The sequence below is a fragment of the Ambystoma mexicanum genome, chromosome 4q (assembly GCF_040938575.1).
Source record: "Ambystoma mexicanum isolate Mex_15411 chromosome 4q, UKY_AmexF1_1, whole genome shotgun sequence".
NCBI classification, from domain to species: Eukaryota; Metazoa; Chordata; class Amphibia; order Caudata; family Ambystomatidae; genus Ambystoma; species Ambystoma mexicanum.
Window position 1 is genome coordinate 525505851 of NC_090928.1, and position 20356 is coordinate 525526206.

The window sequence follows — 20356 nt, forward strand, 5'->3', positions numbered from 1 at the left end:
ACCATTCCAGTCCCTGAATGACTTGCACCGATCAAATACCATCCTAAAAGAGTATCTAGGGCCTGTAGAAGGCTAGAGACCCAAGAGAGCTGTAACTTAGCTTACAGTGCCCTCTTGTGTCATGTTGCACTAAAGCCGCAACATGATAAAGGAAACTACGGGAAACAGCGTTCCCCGGTACTGACTGTCTTAAGGGCATGTCAGTTTCCCCGTAAGAAAAGGAGCGAAAGCCCAGAGGAGTGCGGCAGAAGGCTGCACTTCTCTGGCAAAGTCAAGAACAAGGTGAAAAACAACAGCAAAAAGTTTAGGGGTTGCCACATGGAAGGAAAATTACCTACAATTACGAAATCTTTCCTAACAGCATTTTTGGTGGTTCTGCACTCTTATTTTAAGGGACCTATTTTCTTTTATTTTGCCCCCCCCTCTTATTTTTGAGGGTTATTTTGGTGGCCAGAGGGACGGTCTCCCTGCCACTACATCCTTTTTTAAATGAATTACGGTATATGGTATTGGGTCGTCCAGAAATTGTCTAGTCTTGGGGGGAGGGGGGGGGTAGGCTGGTGGCAGCTAATATTTACTTTTGCCTTCAGTAAGGGTATAAGTCTATTTATCACATTATTAACCTAATGTTAGTGTGACGGTGTCGCTAGCCTGGTGTCTACCAGGGTGAAAGCCACAGCCAGCCCTACCCCTGAAGGGTAAGGCAGCCTTTGGGAGGGACCCAGTCCATTCCTTTTGTGCCTGCATGAATGTGACATGTACCATCTTTTCTTGCCAATACATGTCACCCAAGATGCTGGTCAGTTTCTTTCTCTTCAAAAACCAGCAGGCAGAGCGGCAGCGGAGCCAAAACATCCCCACAGCGGGCAAGAAGCCCGGGTAAGAAGTCAGTGGTCTGGCGTCTCAAGCTCCCCATGCAGAATAGACTTCGGAAAGAATGTAATCATTAACCACTATCTGAAGCAGTTCACTCTGTGCACCGGTTGCGATCACAGTTTTACTGGCGACAAGAACCCAAAGCGCAGGCACAGATGGTGTACCAAATGCACCACAAAAGAACTGCCTTTTCCCCCAAAGAAGGTGTACTGAATGGTCCCCGCAGCAAACCGGCAACATAATTCCAACGACTAAGACAAACTGGGAAACTTACCATCAGTATGTCACCATCAACAAAGGCTTTACTCAACATCGAGTCCAACGGCCAATCAAACAATAAACATACAGTAGATACTAATGGCAAAGGAAACAATAGATGAAACATGCATACACAATTACCATCAGTACAGCGGGACAACATTGTCAAGAACCGGCGGGCCCGTGTACGAAAAGGGGAAGGCGCTTAAATCCCCTATTATCAATTCTAATCATTGTAACTCAGTCCCTTGGGAAGGGAAATACCACAGTTGGCCTGGGGAACCAGGTGAAGGAGAGAACCAATGGGGAGACAAAGGGGATGATGAAAAGGAAGGCAGGAAAGAGGAAGGTGTGGGGTTTTTGGGTGAGGTCAGAGGAGGTGAAGGCAGACCAAGAGACCGGGCGGGGGAAGGACGGTACAGAGGAGCATGGAGGCGTATTATACAGGCAGTGTGCAAGTTGAGGTATTCGTTGGTGAGAGGAAGTGGTAACTGGGTTTGAATTAGCATGTGTATGACTAGAGTGTTAGGGGAGAATAGGAAGAGAATGAGAGGGTGACGGTGTGGAGTGAAAAGTGGGTTATTGAAGAGGTGGGAGTGGGTGGAATAATAATGTAGAGGAGGGAGGGGTAGTAGTGTGAAGGAGGGAGGATTAATATTAGTAAAACTGTGGAGGAGGGAGTAGTAGTTGCAGTGTGGAGGATGGATTAGTAGCACTGTGGAGGAGCAAGCAGTAGAGGAGAGGGGGAAAGAGTAGTAAGGAGTACATTCGGATTGTGGCAGTAGATCACAGAGAGAGGAACATTGGAGGGACAGAAGAGAAAGTGTCAAGGAGAGTGTAAAAAGACAGTAGGTGCAGTAGAAGGGAGAAGAGACTAGGAAGACTAACAGCTCGATTCAGAGAGAGGAGTAGTTGATCGTGTAAGGATAAGACCAAATGAGGCCTGAATGTCTGAAACTCTCAAAATCCACAATCTATGTTATCTTAAGGACTTTAAAATATTGAGCCCGTCGATTTCTCCCTCAGTGAGTTTAGACAAATAAAGCGTTAGCCTTTAGGTCATTAATTTGGTGCTAGGCAGTTTTTAGATAGTAGTCGTTACCGATCTGTAGTGACCAGCCTAGGGTTGAGTGACGTCTGGGCTCGGGAGCGATTGCCCATCCTTAGATTAGTTAGAGGGTCATCCCTTGGAGCCCCTCTGATTCAAAATAAAAATAAATCCTCTTGAACTGTCTTTGGGTTTTGGTATGTTCTTGAGGGCGTCTGTGACAGTAGCCCTTGAGGTATTATTGTGTTTTTTTAAGTCCTACTCTCGGTCATTTTGTTTTATGGGGCTTTCTTTGCTCAGGGAAGCCTTGAGGCAGACCTAAAATGGCACTTCTGGCCATGTAGTTCTGCCCATGTGGGGTCTCTGTGAGCCCAAGATAGTGACCACCATAGTTTGGGTGGGCCTGGATGTTTGGCAGTTTTTGGGGGCCAACCTGATTGGCCAATACCTTTTGCTTTAAATCCTGAAATGGGATTGGTGGGTTGGCAGAAGGCTGCCCCTGTGAGTGAAGGGACATATTGGGGAAACCCTCTACCTTATGTCTGTGCTGCTCGATTTTTGGAAGCTTATCTGCTAGAGGATTTCTTGCCATTTTCCACTGCTCTGCATTAATAGGCCATCTTCTGGTCATGCTGGCTGGTTGCAGTGTTCTGGGCATATCGCCACTCTTTCATTGTCCTGCTACTGGTCGTTCTCATCTGCTTGGGACCGGCTTTCCGTCCTGCAACTATTTTCTTGTCCGTTTTACCACTCCTTACAGCCAGAGTCTTCCGCTTTGGTTTTGGATGCTTGTGCCGCCTAAAAGGGTGTTGGGACTCCAACACCCCACGAAATCTGCTTATCTGGGGCATCTCTGGTTGCCATCAAGGTTGTCCTGCTGCATGGAACTTTTTTGCAGGGGTGCTATTCATGTTTGCCTGCTATACTTTTTGGGTCGGCCGTGTGAAGGTTTGTCCATCCTCCTGGAGCGATTCCCCACAGCCGATTCTACTTCTGGATGAAGGTGGGTGCACTCTTGTGAAGGATAATTGTACTTATATTGAGCTGTTGGGGGTCATTGTCTCAGGGTGCAAGTGCCTGGCTGACCGGAATCTTCATTTCACTCTGTAAAAAGAAGCCTTTACGTACTGTGCTGTTTTGCTTTCCTGGTATAGTGTATTCAGAAACCAACACTGAGTACTTTCCTTTGGGACTTGGGTTGGTGGATCATTCAAGATGCTCACCCTCATGGGTCCCCAGGGTCTCTGGTCATTGGGTTCTGCAGGTCCCTCTGCCGAAATGACTACTGCCACGAAGGAGTATAAGGAGTAGTTGTTAAACTGCCAACTCAGCCCACACACTTCTACAAAATAACATTGATACCAATCATAAAGGTGAAACGGGCACAGATAAAACAAATACCTCCTTCACCTTTTGTGGTAATATGGGCCGAGGCAGGCTATACTTGTACGAATGGTGTTAATGTGAGACTGTAGCAATGAAAACAGCAGTATTTGTATTTATTTGTATAGCGCCTCCAACCCTAAGGCAACTGAGCGCTGTTCTTACATTTTTATACAGTTTACAATTAGACGTCAAATATGTACACACAAGGCACTAAATTAGTAGTCGTACCACAGATCGATAAACATGAAGGCAACATAAAGTAGATATGTGCAGAGAATGGTGTGAAATATACATTTTACAGTCATATATACAATGATGGTATAGATGATGTAGTACAACCGTCCAAAATAAAGGAAAGTCCACTAAGGGTTCTATAAAAGAAATATATACTTTAACACAACTTGCCAAAATGCAATAAAACTGTATTTGAAAACCCTACCAAAACCCCCTCCCAGTAAATGAGGATTGGGAGTGCAGAATGTATTGATGCAAGCACTCTGAATAACTTGGCAGGGAGGACAAAGGCAATACATCACTTCAGTATTATTGGAAAAGGATGTGACTTTGGGAAAAAGTTATAAAAGGGGGCTTAACCAGTCTCTAGGGAGCCCACAATTGAACCAGGGGGGCTGGGGCCTTCCACAAGTAAATTTCCTCTTGTCGGTTTGGTGTTAAACCCGGCTTCTCATTGTGCAGGTCGAACCAGCTTCAGATGGAGCGAGTTACAATGATCCACACTTGGAGCAGTAATCGAGTCCGGTTCAAACTGTGGCTCATTGTGGTTTGATGCAGCGTTTGAAAGAAGCGGGTCGAAGGGGGCCAGGGCCAGTTCAACCACTCTGCATTGGCAAATTTCTTGTAGAGCCGGGGCAATAGACATGCTCAGCAGCAACAACAGTTCAAAGAGGTTCAAACAAGTGCCAAAGGCAGCATCGGGTGTCCTGTCCATTAGAATGCAGTTGACTATTGTTCAACGCGGTTCGATGCAGTGGAAATGCAGGAGAAAAGCTGAATGACAATCCAGGGACTCTGGGACACGATGAGTCCTTGTTCTTGTTCGCCCAACACAGAGGAAGTGGACTAACACTTGCAGGGGTCCTTCACTTTTAGTGCAGTGATGGGTACCAGTGTAGCTGGCAGAGCGGCGGGTCTTGATTCAGCAGCCATTCATCCTCAATGTGCCCTGGGGATGGGTAAGGAGTAGAGTCTCAATGACTGAACTTTGGAAAGATCAACTCTCTCAAAATAGGTTTTCTTGCAGTTTGGCAATGAATCAAAGAAGGGGTGTTGATAGGCAAAGGATTCCACATTATTGGAGGAAAGCAAGCCTGCTTTAAGGGGTCCAATCCCTGGCATTGTGACAAATGGTCTTTGTCGTCTTGTGTCATACCCACAGTGTTTGTGTTAAAACAAGTGTAAGAGATGAGAAGGTAGGATGGCTGTAGAGAAAACCAATGTAGCGTGATCCTTCGGTCTATTATTCTGAGCTTCCTTTGACTACACTAGCCCCCCTCAAAGCCCATACCACTTTGCATAGTTTGAGGCAAGGCCTTTTGTTTAGGGTGTACCCTCTGAGGCCTGTTTCCCAAGCCGCTCCTTCTAAGAGCTTCCTGGGTTGGATAGAGGCTTTACCGACCCTCACAAAGGATCAAAAAGAATCCGCTCCCACTGGCTGTTGTCTTGCTGGTTGCAGCAGAGACAGCAAATCTATGGAGAATTCAACAGGCCTGCTTTTGCCAGACATGTATCTGATACATATCAGATGTGGCTTTAATAATTAACTACCAGCCACCAAACCCCTGGTATGGATTGTATTTATCAGTTCATGATAAGTATATGGTTTTGGAACAGTGGTGCAGATTTAAATGCACTACAGTGACTTAGCTGTTTAAGCAGCTGTTGGGCAAGGCAACTGTGACCGCTGCACCCGTTCTGCGCCACTAAAGAGCGGGCACTACAGATCAGGATACTGATGCAGCAGGGCACATCTGTACACTATGCTTTTGGTATTTGTTCTGTTAGGCAGACCACACCTTTTTTAATGGATTACCCACATCATTGTATTATTAATAATAATCAAAAAAGCCAGGAGGTCCCTAACCTTACCACATGGCAGTCCTTCACAGTTCCCTTCAACCACATTTCTCATTTGGTTAACATTGGAAGATGAATCCTGCCCTGCATCTCTGGCTGCTGGGTCTTGAACCCTCCACTGGATCTCTTCTTTTGGGTCTTCCTTGGTGTCCTCTGGGGTCAACTTTCTTCTGGGTACCTAAAGGAAGGAACTGGGACTTACCTGGCTTTCCGACATAGCCACAGGTCATCCTACAGACTTTGAGTCTCATTACGGGTCGGGCGGTCCGGAAATAACAGTGGCGGTAAACCCGCCGCCACTGTTAATTCCGGACCGCCCAATCTCGACTCCTGCAGGCGGGAGGTGGCGTTCCCGCCAGGTCTGACCTGGCAGGTTTAACACTGCCCGCCTGCAGGCGGACGTGGAAACACCAGCACCATCACGAGATGGTGCCGGTGTTTCCACTTCCCCATCCCTATGGGACTCAATGGGAATGGGGATTTACCGAATTCCGCGTCCAGAATTCCTGGAGAGGCGGAATGGTAAGATGAGTCCAGCGGTAACCGAGCCGGAAAAAACGGCAGGTTACCGCCAGACTCGTAATGAGGCCTTTTGTCTTGTTGCTTCCCATGGGGCACTTTCTTCCACTATAGAACTCCTAAAGGAGACAAGGGAAGGTACTTCTTACCAGGCCTGTGGCATTTTTTTGTTGTGTGCACATTCGCGTACATGACACACATAATCTGTTAAAACACAAAATCATGAATAAGTATATTCGTCATACAATTATTGATCGGGTAAAGGTAATGAACTGCACATACTGTGGCAGAATCCCATCTTTTGAATGTTGGATAGCCTGATAATTTTAGATTTTTAACAATACAATAGTGCATGGTATTCCGTTTATGAAAGGGAAGCCTCCAATTGAACCCCCTTTTCATAATGTTTCATGCCAAAAACAGACTGCACTCCTGCACCTTTCCTGGGACAGTCTCTTGACATCTTTCAGCAACTGCCTTGCAGTTGCATCCTAGCAAGGTCAAAGGTCACGTGCATTCCTTCCACACAGCCGCTAGAACACAGTTTCAAAAGCCAGGTGTGGCTTTTTAACTCCCTGCACTTGGGGAACATCCTTATAAGTGTGTACCATAGCCTGGTGGCGCATTAATATGAAAAAATAAGTAATGTTTGGTTATGACATGGTGGCTGCCTAGATTAGAAAATTATCCCATCACTATAGTTTGGACGTCATATTCTTGTCAGCATAGTGAGGTTATTCATTCATGACAGGGATGGATGTGTATTTGGCAGTCTGTGATCCTGCCCGGGAAGCTCCCCTTTGATTCCCTTGGGGAGGGACAAGACCTTCTCCAGGAGACAAAAACCCTTCACGGAAGGTCTCCTGGCAACCAGTGCTTCAAAGACACTCCTGATATGTGAAAAACCCCCCTCACACCAGGATGATTAGTGGAGTCCTTTTGAAGCAGACCGATTTAGAATAGCCCAGAGGAGAGGTTTCATTGAGAAAGCAGTTCCACCCTCTTGCCTTCATCTCTGGACTAAAAGACCAGAAGGTTTAACCTGTAACTTTGCTGGGGATGCAGTCTATTACACGGTATTCCACCATAGAGGTGAAGGCAGAACTCACCAAGGAAGAGGAAAGCTCTTCCCTCCAGCCCAGCTACGCTGCACATTTTGAGGTGAAACTGTTGTGTACCACAAGCCTTCTTTGCTGCCTGTGCACCAGAACCAGGATCCTGCCTACTGGAGAGGAGGCCCTTTTGTCAGTGCCAGAGAAGCTTCCTAAAGTGGACGCTTCCTGAAGTGGACGTGCGAAACAACGCTTTCACCTTGACCCGGGAGACTCTGGTCGGGCCTCCAAACAATTCAGTAGCCCTTAAGCAGCTGAGAAACCTGTTTACTGCCTGGAGACACATTCGGGCTGGTTCAGCTGCACTCGACACACATCAAGACACTACAAGATCTGTGGTGCTTCTCGTGGCACTTGAACCACTTACCTGCTTTTTAAAGTTGTCTCGACACCGACTCAACCCCTTAAGCGCATCCCCGCCGTCTCCCTGCTGTGGAATCACCTAAGTCGCTGCATCCTGAGTGTCGACTCGACCTAGCTGAAGCATTGTTTTAACCCTACTTGACCCACTGAAAGCCATGAACTTGCTTGTCTTGAACACCAACTCATTCCAACTACAGCTAGCCCAGTATTCAAGCAGTCTCGATCATCTCTTTACTGGCTCAACTGCACTGGCTCAACTGCAGAAAAGCACCGAGAACCTCATCTTGACTGCATTAAAGCCATCAAGACAAGCAATACAGGTATTTACAGTGGCTCAGCCCCATGGGTACACCTTAAAGGGCCCTAGTGACTTGTTAAGACCACACTCTTTGCCTTTTCAAGACGCTCAGGTATTTTAGACATTTGCTGCTCCAATAAATTGCTTGCTCCCCTGTCTTCACCTGAAGTGCCCTTTGCATTCTCTGTGGGTTGTAGTGTTTTAATTAGTTGTATGCAGTGATAATGTAATTTTACCACTGTACTATTGTTTGGTTTGTTTGTTGGTTTGTTTGTATAGAGCGCAAAACCCTGAGGTACCTAGGCGCTTCTGCTTAATTTCAGTGCTTCGAGTTACAGAGAGGAAGCGCATAACATACTTGCAGTCATTGAGGTACATGCAGCGGAATACATTGTACGTAAAGTGCATAGGATTGAGCCAAGTGAGTCGGTGCATGGAACACACAGATACATGAATCAAATAGGCAGGGACCTACATGGATCCCACCTCATGTTGCAGGGTGGCAGCATCACAAAGATACAAGAGTCAAATAGGCAGGAGCCTGCATGGAGCCCAACCCATATTGCAGGGTGGCAGCATCACACAGATACAAGAGTCAAATAGGCAGGAGCCTGCATGGAGCCCAACCCATATTGCAGGGTGGCAGCATCACACAGATACAAGAGTCAAATAGGCAGGAACCTGCATGGAGCCCACCCCATATTGCAGGATGGCAACATCACAAAGATACAACAGTTTGCAACATATTGCATCTATACATGCTTGAATCCCACCTGAAGAGTATAGCCTGCCCTCGGCCCCCATTACCAAAAGAGGTGCATGAGGCATACCTTTCATACTGTGCCTGTTGTGACGAATACTAGAGTTTTACTCGCTCTCCCCAAGAGGGAACCACCCCCTTTGGGACAAGGGGGGTGAGTCTGCTATGCCTACTGGCCTCTAGGGACAAGGTAAGCAGGATCCCTCTGGAGGTGACTCCCCCTCAGGGGACAGGAAACCTACATAGAGGGACTTAAGACAGCATCCCTTTCCTACAGACACTAACACCTTTATGCAGTGTATAGGAACTAAGGAGTATGGTAACCGTGTGAACCCTCTAATGACTGGCATGGCTTCTGACCCACATTATACTCAATACTTATGGGTAACCACAGAAAAGCTGAAAGGACAGCTTTATGGAGGCACATCAATGAAGGGACCGAGCAAATCTGAGGATTCGCAAAGTCCACAGAATTCAAGGAAAGGTCCCTCGGAGAAACCACCCACCGGTCTCGATGCAAAGAGACTGGTAAAGAACAGTAGGCGGCTGACACATACTGGAGTCGACGAGTCACAAAACGGCACTGCGGAGAGATCAGCACTGCACAGACTGCACCAGTCTTCTGAGGAGCACTGCCGGTCAGCGGTACGAGGGTGGCTCCAACAGACCTGGAGGTGGGTGGTAAGGCAAGAGAGATGGAGGAAATCTTCAGCACAGGGAGAGATCTGAGCCACCCTAGAGTGGGGGGAGAGAGTGGGAAAATCCCCAGAGTGGGGAGGGACCCGAGACATCCCATAGTGGGAATGAAACAAGCTCCAGAGTGGAGAGAACACCAAGAAGCCCCAGACTGTGGAGAAAGACTGAGAAAAGCCCCATAGAGGGGAGAACACCAAGAAACCCTGGAGTGGGAAGTGAGTGAGAAAAGCCCTGGTGCCGGCAGAGACCTAAGCCGCCACGGAGTGGGAAGAGCGAGCAAGTGAGACAAGCCAGAGAGTGGGTAGAATAACAAGAAGCTTTAGAGGGGGGAAAAGTGGAAAGCTTTAGAGTGTGGAAAGTATAGATGAACCCAAGAGTGCAGAGAGAGACTGAGACAAGCCCTGTATAAGGAGAGAACCAAGAAACCCCAGAGTGATAGAGAGTAGGTGCATAGCCCCAGAGTGTGGGTAGGGGGAAGAAACCCCACGGTGGGGAGTGGAAAGGAAAGGAGCCCCCAGAGTTGGGAGAAAGACTATATCGCAGAGGGACAGGAAGACCTTGCTGGAGCCGCTGGATGACAGCCCAGCAGTGTACGATGTGCATGCTTGGGATTGTTAATGAAGGCAAAGGCCTATGCTAAAGAAACATAATGGTGGGGCTCAGAAGCCGGCAGCCACCTTTTATTTGGCAAATAGCCTAAAGCATGTCTTTGTTGTTTTATGTTTTCTTTTTAAGAAGTAGCGAAAGATACTAGGTTAGAATAGGATTCAGGACAGAGGACTGCATTTTCCATCTTGCCATCCTGACAAGCACCTCTTTTGACTTTCCTTCTGATGGATTAGGGATTAGTTACCTAGGCTTAGGGAAAGACTAGAACCCTCATTACGAGTCTGGCGGTAACCGTGCCAGTAAAACCGGCAGGTAGCCACCAGACCTGTAATGAATTACTGCCGACTGACTTGCCGGAATAACTGGGGCACGGTGGTCCGGTAAGTCAGGAGGTGGCAATTGTAAATCCCCATTCTCATTTGAGTCCCCTAGGACTCAATGGGAATGATGGAAGCACCAGCATCGTTAATAACGGTGCTGGTGCTTCCAAGAAAGTCTGCGGGCGGGTGCCATCCCGCCCGCCACGTCTCACAGGGCGGGTGGGACGGCACCCGCCTGCTGACTCGTAGTGTGCCGGTCCGGTAACAACAGTGCCGGTAGGTTTACCGGCATTGTTGTTACCAGACCGGCACACACTTAATGAGTCCCTAGGTCTTCTTTCTTAGAAAAGAGAATGGTACTTGTGAAAATCATGCCTCCTTGTTTCCCGATTCTGACCTACCACACTGTTCACCTTAATGATCCAGATCACTGCAGGTTTAATAGTAGTGTGGGGCTGAGTGGACACCTTAACCACTGTACATCCATATACTCTTACTCATGGTAATGCAATTGATATTTTTTACTTGTAAATCTCCATTCCTGTTCTGATGTGTCCTCTCTGGTTTTCCAAGCATTAAAGACCTTCAAACCATCAAATTTTAATCACTTGCCCTTGTCATATAATAGACATGGGATTGAATGACTAGACATGACAAGGAGCAAAATTCTATTCATTATTCATTAACAATGTGGGGACAAAATAAAAGGCAGGGGCAGAGAAAACTTGCATTACATTGTCAAGAAACTAAATGTTCAAGGTTAACTAAAACTTCTAAAGGGCATTTTGTAATATATTGTGTCCTCCCACTAATTCCTCATCTTGGATATATTCGTATCCTGCTTTGCAGTCTCGGAAAATGTTTTCTACAGTGTGAGGCACTGTGCAGCATCAGCATCGATGTCCCTTGACGGTAACCATTCCCGCGTCCGGACATGACGTTGATGATAGTACAGATTTTCTTTGACGAACATCGTACTAATTTGAATTTTCTTATCTATGCCAAAAACTGGCTACAAGAGATGTGTGGTCTGTGATTTGAAGATTTCGATCACTGATCTGCCCAGTATTTGTGTCTGGTGCCTAGGTGAAACCCACAAAGTTGTTGAGTGTGGCTCCTGCCAATCGATGACGAGTAAGGCTTTGAAGGAGAGCAGGTCGAAGCTCGCCCTCGGTTGGCTGCTTTCGAAATCTCCATCCTCCACCCCTTCAAAAACAAAATCCTCCAAAGGTGCTGTTTCACTGGAGTCAAATCTCCAGAAAGGTCCAGAAAAAGATCCGAACACTCTGAGAGATCCAGATCCAAGAGTGATTTGAGTCACTCTTCTGCTTCATCATCAAAAAAGAAGAGTAAGAAACAGCGCCATCGTTCTTTGTCCTTGGCTTCCTCGCCCAATTGGGTACATTTTCGCAAAAAGACTTCCTCTGCGGCTGAATGGGAACATTTCCTAGAATAAATACTGGAGGCATTCTCAAAGGCTGCTCCTCCAGGCCCTTCGAAAGAGCCAAAGAAGGCTGTTGATCCCACCACTTCCTTCAAGAGTGACAGGGAACCGGTGACATTTTCGACCCGTGGGCCTAAAAGCCCGAGTCGACAGCCCTCCAAGATGTCTACTCAAGTGGAGTCGACAGTGTTGACTCCTGAGTTAGAAATTAAGCAAAAAGCTTTAATGACATCCTCCTCCAAAGAATCGAAGTCGAAGGGACCTTCAATGTCGTCCTCTGGATCAGCTTCCAAATATAAACCTCAGTCGAAGACTGATTTCTTTAAATCCTTCAGATCCATTTTCGAGTAGGAAGACTAAGAGTGTGACGTCATCCCTTTTGAGAGTGAACATTTTGGGACACCAAATGTTCCACAGGAATTATTTTCAGAGGAATCACGGCTGTAAAACCTTGTCTAATGCCTGAAAGACTCCATTGTCCTAGGTACCTCCAGTGAAATTGAGATGAACACTCCAGATGTGCATTCTCATCCAAATGCAACCTATAGGACTTTAATGAACCGGGTGATAGAGTATTTGTGATGTGATGGGGCTGTCTGGCAAAGGACATTACCCAGGATGACCTAAGGCACATCTTAAATAAGGGCCCTCCTAAGGAGCCTGTGCTGCCCTTCCATACAGCTCTAAAATCCAATAATGGAACTCTGGAAAAAACATACGCCACTCCTGCTGTAAATAAGGAGTTGGACAAAAAAAGTACAACCTTCCTCACTGGATCCTGATTTATTTTTCTAAGCATCCTACAGCAGAGAGCTTAGTAGTACGGGCCTCAACTTCAATATCCAACACCACAGTTTATCCTACCATCCCTCCGGATAGGGATGATGAGTGTTATGACTCCCTTGGAAAAAGGGTATATTTAGCATGAAGCATGGCATTAAAAGCCATCAACTCATGTGCTACAGTGAAATATAGCCACACGTTGTAGAATGTGATTGCACAATCTGCAGAAAATATTCTGGAAGGGGAAATGAGAGAGGGCTTTACTATGATATAAGTCATTTATAATGCACCTGTACACAAGTGTTTCTAGGTGCGAACCAGATTAACCCGATTAATGAATGAAAAGAGGCTTCCTATCAATCACTACAATCGTGATTAGATGCTTGAGACTGTGTTGCCAGAGGCATGTGCTCTAGTGCAGTGATGAAAGGATTTGCATGGCTACGTGAAAATGGGTTTGCCACTGCTGTTTAGTCAAGGCTCCTAGACATGTCCTTTGATGGACATATCATCTACAGGCTTCAAAGGCAGCAGCAAAACCTTTGGGGGTCATCTTTCAGCTACAACTTCACCCTCCTTCATAAAACTGTAGAGGGCGTCCTTTCGATGCAGCTCTTCCTTCAGTGAAAGGGGAAGAGGACAGACAGTACAAAAACAAAGGTAAGGAAGATTTACACGTCCCCAAAGAGGTTGTGGAGGAAAGACGTCCCAGGCACCAACCCCATCCTTGCCCTCAGCCACAGCTCAACAACCTCTCTGACCACTTTGCTAACAGTAGCAGGCGGCAGACTGACTCAGTATCTACAAGAACGGCCATTTCTTCAGATTCATGGGCACTACATACAGTGGCCCAAGGGTACTGTCTACCATTTCTGAAGAGACCTCCATATTGTCCCCCAAACAAGCAATCTCTTCTGGACCCAGATCCGCTCTTACTCGATTTCCACGAGAGAAGAGCAGAGACTGTGGAAACTGGAAAGGCAAAGCGAAGGAACAAAGCTGACGGGAGCTGCCGCCTTAAGCCGTGAGTGCAGACAATGAACACTCATACCAGGGCGCTCTGAAAACCTGTAATAAGCCTTTCTTGAATATCGAACGTTTTGGAAACTGTGATAAGCATTTCTTATTCTTTGTTTTGTTTTTAATGTACAATACAGGTGATTAAGATGTATGCATACAGATTGCTTGCTTAGTAGTGCCATTGATGCCGTCGGTTTTGCTACACGCCAAAGTCTTAGAACAACAGTCCCAACATTCCCTCCCCCCTTCCCAACTCTTGGTTATTCTTCCAACCTACCCCCCAAACAAAACATGCTCTTCTAATGTAGATATCACTAAGTGCCCATTAAAAGGTGTGCTTGAGTTTCCCTAATGGAGTTTCTACATGTCTCATCAGGTGGCTGTGTGGCGTTCCCGGAGGGGTGTCTGCCTTTTCCCCACTATCCCTCGCCTTGGCCTAAATATATGGGTCAACTATTTCCCAAAATCAGATATACGGAAGGGATGAGGGGCCTACGCTTATGTATAGCAGCATGTCGTCAGCGTAAAGGGAGACGCAGTGCTCCTCCCCGCTCTGGTGTAACCCCGTCCAGCTTGAGTCGGTGCAGAGTTTAATCGCTATTGTCGCTAAAGACAAGGCATAGAGCATGGGCAAAAGTGGGCACCCCTGCTCTGTGCCTGATTGTAGGTCGAATACGGGGGAGGCTATGCCGTTGATGACTACAGAGGCAGTCGGTCCTGTGTACAGCAATTTAATCGGTTGGATGCGGCGTGGCGGGAAGCCGAACCCAGGCAGGACTCGAAAGATACATTCCCATTGTACCTTGTTGAATGCCTTTTCTGCGTCAGCTGCTGGTATTATACTGTAGAGGAGGTCCCAAATAAAGCCCATTATTTTGAAGTACCAGGAACGTTCACACTGAGATATGTGACGTATTATGAGCAAATTAACCAGCAGAGAGCCGCAGTAGGGCTCTGTCCAGTGCCTATCAGGAGAACAACACCTGTAGAAGTATTGATGCCTAGAAAACCATGGACAGTAAGGTATCCATTGAGAAAACCCCACCAGCAATTAAGACGAAATGAAGATAGCCTAAACACTGTTCCGGAAGAAACTCAAAAGGCCTTAATTGAAGACGAATGGTGACGTCACGAAGGCCCGGACAGACTTGCAGATAGAAGATAAGACGACCCAAAGATGACACTCACAGATGAAATGCCATGAATAAGGATGTCGTGAACATAGAAGGAGAGACGATGTTGAAATATAAAGAAACTTAAGCTGTAAAGCAGGATGAAGTCATTCAGACCAGTTAACGCCTGTACGTATGCCTGAAACCGCAAGAAAGCTAAGAAAACAGTGCTGCTTGCTATGCTTAGTAGAAGATAGACCGTAGCAAGCGCCACCTATACATATCTACCTCAACGAAGCACACTATACAAGTGTGAGTCCTCTTTACACAAAAGCAGAATTAACTCAGGTTACTAGAGGTCAAACAGGACAGGATTCGTATTCCAGCTCAAACGAGAAGAGATGGCTGAATCGAAACTCAGCTGAGGCAACGTGAGCAAGGAAGAGCCTGGGTCAGACCAATAGAAGGAGCAAACAGTAGCTTTGCAGAATCGAAACTTAAGAACAGAACAGCCTATCTCAGGAAGGCCGAGATAAGGAGGCGTAGGCAGGTGGCAAGCCGAATAAGAATTAAATGCACAAATTGAAGGAAACTAGGCAGAATCACGGTGTGAGCAGCACGTGACCATCCGAGCAAGAAGAAGCACGGGTTCACACCTACGCCTGGCTGTCACCCAGACAGAGATATCATAACTTTTTCTGACAAGAAGATAGAGTTTCGAGGCCAACCACAGCCAACTAATTGCCACATAGCCACTAAAGTAATGATTGATTGAAGGGAGGCCGGGTGAATCTTGGGGCACCCTGCACCTGGCTGGCCATTCTGCGTGCTGCTAAGTAAAGTGGAGATTTATGCATGGGGTTGAAGCCAACCCAATCACAATGGACCAAATAATCTAGGGTCCTATAGATAGTAGAGCCAATGGGACGTCGTACTCTTAGTGACGTCTACAAGAGTAATGCTAGAAGGAAGGGTTTAGACGCCCACCTGGTAGTGTTTATCCAATCCTCTCACTCCGTTACCATATACAGATATAGTACCTATAGTAAAGTTAGGTTTTCCCAACCAATAGAATTGCATGTTAACTTTTGAGCGTTACACGTCAATGATGACGTGTTTTGGATTTAAATGTTACTGTTTGTATGAAGTTTGCGGGAGTTGAAGTGAGACGGACTATCGCATCACTGTTGATTTCCATGTTTCCCCGTTTTTTGTACCTGTCATTAAACAGACTCCCCTTTGACAAACCATTGAGTTGTCCTTATTGATTGGTGTTAGAGTAATATACCTGCACCCCCATCCATCTCAAAGGTGCAGCTATCTCGTCTTAAAGTACTGCGGAGCAAACCCCGACTCTATGGGCCGGCCAGGGGTCTTCCCAGTACACTATCCTCTGGGTCTTTATTTCTGGCAATCATATGCAATAGCCTGCAGATATTGTCACTCGGGTGTCTGTTAGGGATAAAGCCTGTTGGGTCTTTATTAATTATGAATTGGGGATTCTTTTCAATACATTGTGCCAGGCATTTTGCTAGGATTTTGGCGTATGCGTTTATCAAAGAGATGGGCCTGTAAGAGCCGCATATTTCGGGGTACCTCCCGCCCTTGTGGAAGACTATAATATTTGCTGCGAGCATTGATTGCGGGAGTCGACCCTGTGTTACTACCTCATTGAATACCTCCTCAAGTCTGGGAGCTAGACCGTCTCCCATACTTTTATAGAGACATATGGGGGATCCTGTCTGGGCCGAATGCTTTACCGGGAGAGAACGTGGCTATTGCACTTGTGATCTCGGCGGCCGTCATATGAGCATCTAATGCGCCGCTTTGGTCGGCTGCGATCGTTGGTATTACTATGGAGTCCAAAAATGATTCCATGTCCTGAGCTGTGCAAGCGTCTGATGCTGTATATAGATCTCGATAGAATTCTGCGGATCGGGTGTTGATGCGATCATCTCCGACCACTTGGTTGCCTGCGGCATCCTTGATAGAAGCAATCATTTGCACGGCTTGTCTCTGCTTTAGGGCTAGTGCCATCATCCGCAGCAGCCTGTCACTCTCTAGATAATGTTTGTGACCAGATATGGGCCCTATCTGTGGTTATTTGTCTGATCTTTGCTCTCAGCTTGTTTAGTTCCAGCCCTAGTTGTTTGTTTTGGGACTCTTTATGGTGTTTATCTGCGGTTTTAAGTTATTCTGTCAGCTGGGTTTCATCCTCCCCCAGGCTTGTATGTCCAGTGCGAGATACATTGTCCCCGCAAGAAAGCTTTATGCTTTAAGCATATGCTGTGTAACTCGGCCCCAGGTTATGTTCCCAAAACCTGTTGAGGTCCATTAGCCGCTCTGAGATCGGGATATTGTAGGATGCGTACATTTAGGCGCCATGTGGGGGGCCTGCGCACTGTGTCTGGGAGGATGATGCGCATTGACACCGGGGCGTGATCCGAGAGGGTGGTTGGCAAGATCGTGCAGTCAGTGACTAGGTGGAGTATGTTTGCAGGAGCTCGCCAGTAGTCCAGCCGGTGAGAATAGAACGTAAGGTCTTGACGCTGCCGGTGGGTGCTTCTCCAGATATCTATTAGGCGGAGGTCTGTCATTAGTGTATGGAGGGTTGTCAGTTTCTTTAGATTAGTGGGGTTTCCAAGGGCTGTGCCATGTCCGTCGAGGATCGGGTCGAGGACTATGTTGAGTTCTTTTCAACACTTGTTTTACTTATCAAGGCAGACCCCTAAAGTATCCAGCCCTTCCCAATTCTAGTACATGAATTCTCTGAGGTAGAAGATGGACCCCAGTGGTCTAGGAGCGAGCTGTAGGCAGGTTGAGATAGGGCTCAGGTGCAGGCAAAGTTCAGAGTTCCAGAGGAAGACTGTTCATTCAAGTAAGCATTCTACTTTAGAGTTAGTTGAGGGTCCAGGGACTTCAGAGTAGACACCCTAGGAGGATTCCAGCAGTGGGCCTGGGTGAACTGGACAAGCAACCTCCCAATGACAGTAAACACTCCAAAACTACACAGGAATCACAAGAGACTTAAGGTAAGTAAATACCAAAGCCAGCACAGTAGCTCAGCACAGAAGAAGATTTTGCAGCAGGAGGACTTCAGAATCTGCAGCCAAACACCCGGTCGTTGAATTTCTTCATCAAGAAGACAGAAGACAGGACACTGCAAGGACTTTTTCAGCAAAGATTATGGGTAACGCTGTAGGCAAAGTTTTTCTTGTATCTGGATGCGGCTCTGTGGATTTGGCACCTTTTTCAGGAGCACAGAAGACCGAATATCACTGGTTGGATTCTCGTCGTTTGCAAAGTCCAGCACTCTGGTGAGTGGCTTTTTCCTATTCGATTCACATCTCCGGAGGTCCAGCAGGATGCCCATAAGGTTTCAGCTAGATTCGGAATTCAGAAGACAGTGCACCACACAATGGCTCGAGGTTCCGCAAGGTTGCAGCACGTCATCGGAAGGCTCAAAATTCAGGTCGTCTTCAGTCTAGTGGGTGTCACCAGGCTCTGAGTTGGGGTAATAGTTTTCGGTGTCCCCAGATCAATTGGAAGGAAGGGTAAGCGCAGACTCCTATAACGCAGCAGGCACTCTGGTCGCTTGAAATCATCTCAGCCGCAAATTCTTCATCTTCCTCTTCGGTTTTGGTTCCAGTGGTCGACTACCTCTTCAGCTTCCAGGATCAGACTTTTATGCAGGTACCCAGCCAATGAAACAGCCATGCAACATTCAAACTTGGGGGGTGGGGGGTTGGCAGGATTCTCATAGGCAGGCTGGAAGGGCTGCAGAATGTCGGTCTCCTCCCTCGCTTCCTGCCTTCAGACACTCTGGAGCCTGAGCAGGGAATCCACAGTATTCCCGCCAAAGATAAAAATCACACAAATGAATTTCCTGCTCTGGATTTCAGGGGAAGGAACAAGAAAGGACAAGAAACGGTCAAATGGCAAAAAATAATACAGGGGACATTTTGGTAAATGGGTACCTTTACCGGGGCTGGGGAAACAACCCGCGGTAAAGGTGCACCAAATTAATAAAAAGGTTCACTACCACCAGCCATTTAAGGTAAGTTTGTCCTGGTAATATAAATGTTAGCTTTAGAATAAGAATGGGGGATACATGGTATCTCCCCAGCACTACACATAGGGTGGGGCGGGGGGTGCTTGTCTCACCTAATTAAATGTAAAAAGGAATCCAACGATCCTTTCTACCCTTGGGAACAGTAGTTCTCTCAAGGTTAGCCAGATTAATTAAAAGGGGAGCACCTAGGGCAACCCAGCAACAATAGGCACTTATTGCCAAAACATTGTCAAAGAGGATAACTTGTAAAAGACACTGGCCCTCATTAGGACTCCGGCGGAAAACCATGGTGCTATTAGCACCATGGTCGATGCCGGAGTCCGCCATGGCAGAATGGGGAATTACCACCCCATTCCAAGGTTGGCAGGGCGGTAATTCCCCATGCCACCATGGTCCTTCCCCATTCCCATTTTTGCCCCATAGGGCATAATGGGAATGGGGAAGGCGGTAAGTACGGTACCGCAATACCGTACTTAGCTCGAGAGTCCTTTTGCGGGCCCCTACTTTAACGGCTGGTCTAGACGAGCCGTAAAGGTCGGGTTCCGCAAAGGGACCTCGTAGTAAGGCGTTAAGGGTTTAACGGCGACTACACCTTTTACAGCGCCGTTAACCCCTTAACGCCTGGGTCCTAATGAGGCCCACTGTAGAGAGTCTTAAAAATTACACCCATAAAAAGAGTAAACGATTCTGTGAGTGTGGAAAAAGGTCCCACTCGCAGAGGTATAGGGAAACGTAATCCACCAGTAAAAGCAAGAAGTTCTGGGGTTGATACAGGTCGGGAAGATTTATCATTACTATGAAAATCTCACACAACCCTTGATACCAAGAATACTGGGTTAAGCATGCAAATTGCTTCTATCAGGAGGCAGTCTTGGACCTCCTTATTGAGGAGCAAGTCCAAGGTTATGAATTAGCACCCCCTCGGACGCCTAACCCAGTGGCTGCAGTATCCAAGAAGGAACCATATCATCTGTCTGTTAGGAATTATGTGTAACACTCTCACATGGAATAGCTTGGGTGTCCCTATTGTCTAGTAATATTTTACTTTTGGCCCTTTATCTCAAGTCATGCACAATTCTGAGATTTGTACGCTTTCCCACTGTAAAAGGTTGTGGATGCCCACATTTGTTCCGGCCGTATCCACTGATCATAGTGATTTGAGTTTTTGCCTTAATGATTCATGCACAACAAATTGTCCTACGCACAATGCTCTGTATTGTTTTGACAATATTCTGTGTTAAAAAGGACAGCAACAAGGATTTGCTTTGACTTCATGCTAGAGAAGATGACAATGCAGGACTTTGAATTTGTAAGATGCAGTGTGGAGTGGAGGCTCACTCGAGCATGATTAATACCCTTTCAGATCAACAACACAAATCTTTAACCCCAACAATCCTTTTGCTATTCGACAATCTTCCAGATTTCTGCAAGAATTTACATTCTGTCCAGTGGATGAAATATTAAAAAAATGAAGGCCAACAGGCTGAAAACCAAATATTAGGTACTAGGCAAAATATCCTGTATCAATTATCATTAACTATTTCATTGTAATCTCCCAATCTTCTAAGGCGTCAAATAGTTTGGTG

General features: G+C 46.7%; 1 protein-coding gene across 1 annotated transcript in view; it reads left to right on the forward strand.

Moving 5' to 3' along the window:
- The window catches only part of CRNKL1 (crooked neck pre-mRNA splicing factor 1), a 752702-nt gene that overhangs the window by 290581 nt on the left and 441765 nt on the right, over positions 1-20356 (forward strand). The gene's annotated exons all lie outside the window — the stretch shown is intronic.